The following is a 5,000-nucleotide window of genomic DNA, read 5'->3' as shown; positions in this document are numbered from 1 at the left end:
ATGCTAGTCGCACTTAAAAGCCGAGTACTCTACCGTTGAGTTAGCAACCCGAAAAAAATCGGAATAAAAAAAAAATGGAATTGCACGAGGCAATCAAAACATGAAATTAGCAAAAATTTGAATAAAATAAAAATACACGAAATTCTAAGATAAAAACATAGAAATAGAATAAGTGAAAATTTGTGGACCGCCTCCTGTCTTATTCATTCCATTGTTATCCATTTTTTTTTTTTTTTTTCAATACAATATACAATTACAATAAAAAAAACTTCTTGTATCACAACAAATTCAAAGAAAGAACCCATTATTTGAATGAAGTGAAGTGCCAAACTTGTGGGCGGGGATAAATAGATCTATTTATCTACGATCGAATTATATTTGTTCGATACACTGTTGTCAATATGATTGTAAATTTTGAATATAAATGTTGAGAAAAGAATAAAGAATATAAAAAAGACTATAAAAAAATACAATGAAAAAAAGAATTAAGTCAATTTTTTTTTTTTTTTTTATTATATTGTATTTTTTATTATTAATTATTAATAATATTTATTATTATAATATTTATTATTTTTATTATTAATAATATTTATTATTATAATATTTATTATTTTTATTATTAATAATATTTATTATTATAATATTTATTATTTTTATTATTATAATATTTATTATTATAATATTTATTATTATAATATTTATTATTAATTATTTATTATTAATTATTATTATTTATTATTAATTATTATTAATATTTTCTATTTTTATATGTTATTTTTTCTTGTTATTTTCTCTGTTTTTTTATCTTATTTTATGTTATTTTTTTTTTTTTATCTTATTTTATGTTATTTTTTTAAATGCAATTACTTCATTTATTCAATTGATCTTTTTTCTCTATATTTTATATCAATAAAATTAGCTCAATAAAATCTGTTATAGAACACGGTATTCTATAGTAGCAAAGCAATAAGAAATACGAATAATAAATAAAAAAGTATGAATAAAACAAAAGAGGGGGGAGGAAATTATAAAGAAAAATTTATACAAAGCTAGATATGAGTCATCCACCCCCTCTTTTTTGTATTTCATTAATTGAATTTTGTTTGATTAAGACTAAGTTCCGTAAAAACCCCGGCCTTCTTTAAAATATCATGGACAGTTCCTGTGGGTTGAGCTCCTTTTTCAAGGAAATAGAGAATAGCGGGAACATTCAAATGGGTTTGATTATTTATCGGATCATAAAAACCAACTTTTCGAAGATCTCTTCCCTCTCTTCGGGATCGAACATCAATTGCAACGATTCGATAAACGGCTCATTGGGATAGATGTAGTTAAATAATACCCCCCCCCTAGAAACGTATAAGAAGTTTTCTCCTCGTACGGCTCGAGAAAAAAAAAAAAAAAATGATTAAAAGTTATGTCTATTAAAAGTTATGTCTATGTATGGAATTATAATGTATGTAATTAGAATGTCAAAAAGATCCATAAACCCGGCAAATCAATTAGACATTTAAACCCGTCTTTTTTTTTTCAAAAAAAAAGAAGAAAAAAGCATTCGTACTCTCATAACTCAAGTCAAATAACTCTCAAAATGCTCAAAAAAAAATCCTTAGGCATTCTTTTATTGAGTGGTCTCTAACCCCTTTTTTTGTTTGTCTCGTTTAGAATCGATTTCGATTCTTCATTTTGATCTAGTTGTTGAGACAATTGAAAAGGGTATTTCCTTGTTCTAGGATCCTTTATCTTTGTCTTGAATCATTGGGTTTAGACATTACTTCGGCGATATTTAATCATTTCAAAAATGGCAGCAACATGCCCCTTTTTCTCTCTTTTTTTCTTTCTATCAAAGAATCATATGAACGATTAATTCCCGCATTATACACTTTTGATCGAAAGAGTTTTACCAATTCCAACAATTTTTCTTTTTGATTTGAAAATAGTTTGAATCGGAGCTTTTCGATTTCTATATCAAAAATAGACTTACGAAGTTGTTCCAACTTATTTATTTCCATTAATTAACCCTAGATCCTTGCCCCTGAAAAATGGATGTTTCTCTTCGAGCTCCATCCTGTACTATTTACATTACAACCCAACAAAAAGACGGATTATAATAGAACAGAACAAAGGATGTCGAGCCAAAAGCACCTTCATTTCTACATAATGGAAGGTGGTGGGTTTTGACATCCACAGCCGATCATGTCCTTCAAGTCGCACGTTGCTTTCTACCACATCGTTTCAAACGAAGTTTTACCATAACATTCCTCTAGTTTGGAACATTGATTCAATTATGGAATCATGAATAGTCATTGGTTCAGTCGATACATAGTAATCTATCTATACTTTTTCCTTCTATATGAAATCAATTTCCTTCTATATGAATCTATATGAAATAAATAGATAATTTAGGAAGAAAAAGCCTCAATAAGAATTCAAATTAACCCATATTGTATGAATACAATATATTTTTATTTTTTTATACTTTTATTAATATTAAGCTTTTCTATTCTAATTAATAAGAAATTAATAATATAATTAATAATAATAATATTACGAATATTATAAATAACACAAATAAACTAATCTTTTTGAATCTGCCTTGCATCTTCAAATAACTCGATAGATCAAATAACTCGATAGAATAGATTCGCCAATCTCACAGTTCTTCGAGTGCCAATCTTAAGAAATCATTAAAAATCAAAAGCAAGAATCACATTTTCTCCAATATTTGACTCTTAGAAAGAAGGTTGTTAAAAAAAAAAGAGCAATTTAGATTCGGATATCGTTATTCTGATATATAAAAAGAGTAGGCTCTGGGACGAAAGGATTCGAACCTTCGAATAGCGGGACCAAAACCCGTTGCCTTACCACTCGGCCACGCCCCATTTAGATTTCTATTTGAAACTACTAAACACTAATATGGGTATTCCCTGTTCGTCAATTCCAGTTCCAAATAACTATGGAATAGATTAGATTCTTGCTAGGATTTTGGCACGTATGGATAGAGAATTAAACCGAATTTATTGATCATTACATATAATTCAATTAAGATATTGTATGAAAGTATGATTTCTTCTATTCTCTTGTAAGAATTGAAGGCTTTTTGATTGGGTGAGTTCAAAGAAGTATTGTTTAGTCTGCCTTATTTTCCTTTCTTCATTTTTTTCCTTATATCAAAAAACATATTAATAACTCAATCAAAATTATCTCCAAGAACAAAATTTTGTTATGCTTAATCTTAATATCTTTAATTTGATCTGTATCTGTTTGAATTCTGCCCTTTTTTCGAGTAGTTTTTTATTCGCCAAATTGCCCGAGGCCTATGCTTTTTTGAATCCAATCGTAGATTTTATGCCAGTAATACCTGTTCTCTTTTTTCTCTTAGCCTTTGTTTGGCAAGCTGCTGTAAGTTTTCGATGAGATCCTTAATACTGTCCTAGAAAAATTCATGATTTATTCAAGAAAAAAAAATTGTAACAATTGAAAAGATTAGATAAGTCTTACACTATGAACACTATGAACGAACCGAACCCTCAATTCAAAGATTGAAATTCTTGGATAGCCATGATAAAGCTGGATCATCCCATTTCCTCATTCTGACCCTTTTTCGCCGAAGAACCCTATTTGGATTAAAGTCCGCCACAATATATAATTGTTGGTATAAAAGAATTTTTTTTTGTAATGAAAAACTCAACTCTTATTATAAATGAATTTCTGAAAATTCTTTTCGATTTCTAGAAATTCTAGAAATCACTTTATTTCTTGGTGTCAAAATAGGCTATGTAGTATAAAAACGAGGAATCTATTTTCGTATAAAAATAGAAAAATAAAAATTGCGTATAATTGCGTATATATATAAATAGAAAAATAAAAATTGCGTATAATTGCGTATATAAATAGAAAAATAAAAACGAAGAATCCATTCTCTTCTTTTTACAAAAAAATTCTATGGGAGGTTGTACAATGCGTAATCTTAAATTCGTTGTTTACACCGCAACGATATTCTTTGTTTCTCTCTTCATCTTCGGACTCCTATCTAATGATCCGGGACGTAATCCTGGTAATCCTGGACGGGAAGAATAAAAAAGGGAGAGTTCCTTGCTTCATTTTTATAAATGGTATTAGGATTTGATCTATTCCACTGTCAAAAACCGAAATGGAAAGAGAGGGATTCGAACCCTCGGTACGAATAACTCGCACAACGGATTAGCAATCCGACGCTTTAGTCCACTCAGCCATCTCTCCTAATTTAGAAAAGATAATTACTATGTTACAGTTACAGCACGCAAAAAGAAATGCTTGAAAAAAGCCCTCTTTCCTTTGTTATATAGACCTTTGTTATTTTGTTATATAGATTTTTATTTATTTATATTTTTATTTATTTATATTAATATATTAATTATATTAATTTTTATTTATTTATATTAATATTAGAGTATTATTAATCTTATTAGGGTATTATTAATCTATATATCTATAGATTCTTAATTTTATTATATAGAATATAAATATATACAACTTTTATCAGTAATTCCATTTCATTTTGATTTCGCTCAAAAGGGACTTTTTTATTTCCAATTTCCACGGACCGGCCGGGTACTGACCCGGCCGGGCTCATTTTTTTATTTTCAACTCAAATAAATAATTTTTTCTATGATTCTGCGATCTGACTTGTTGTAACAAAAAAATCTTGTTATTGGATTGAATCAACAATCAGAAGCAGAAGAAGTACTATTTCCGTTCCTATGATATAGAATCCAAATATCATTTCGATTCTTTCTTTTCTTCCTCTTTCTTTTTATTTACATTTATTTTACTAGAATAACTAGAATAAATAATAAAAAAAACTATGGATTTTTGCACAATCCATTTTTATGTTATGACTAAGTTCTTTTGTCGAACCCTATCTATCAAAACTCCTATAACAAAGGAAAGAAGTTTTTATTTAGTTATTTTTATTTAGTTATTTAAATGAAATAACTACTCTTTTCCTAATTTTATCA

General features: G+C 27.8%; 1 non-coding gene across 1 annotated transcript; it reads right to left on the bottom strand.

The window, feature by feature from the left end:
* Positions 1 to 4,154: 4,154 nt before the first annotated feature.
* Positions 4,155 to 4,242, bottom strand: TRNAS-GCU (transfer RNA serine (anticodon GCU)). Its single transcript has one exon. It is a non-coding gene; the product is annotated as a tRNA-Ser (tRNA).
* Positions 4,243 to 5,000: the final 758 nt, after the last annotated feature.

This window comes from Durio zibethinus, unplaced genomic scaffold (genome assembly GCF_047325235.1).
Source record: "Durio zibethinus cultivar Kanyao isolate XHJ-2024 unplaced genomic scaffold, ASM4732523v1 HiC_scaffold_168, whole genome shotgun sequence".
In the NCBI taxonomy this organism is placed as follows: domain Eukaryota; kingdom Viridiplantae; phylum Streptophyta; class Magnoliopsida; order Malvales; family Malvaceae; genus Durio; species Durio zibethinus.
This window is presented reverse-complemented; position numbering and strand designations above follow the sequence as displayed.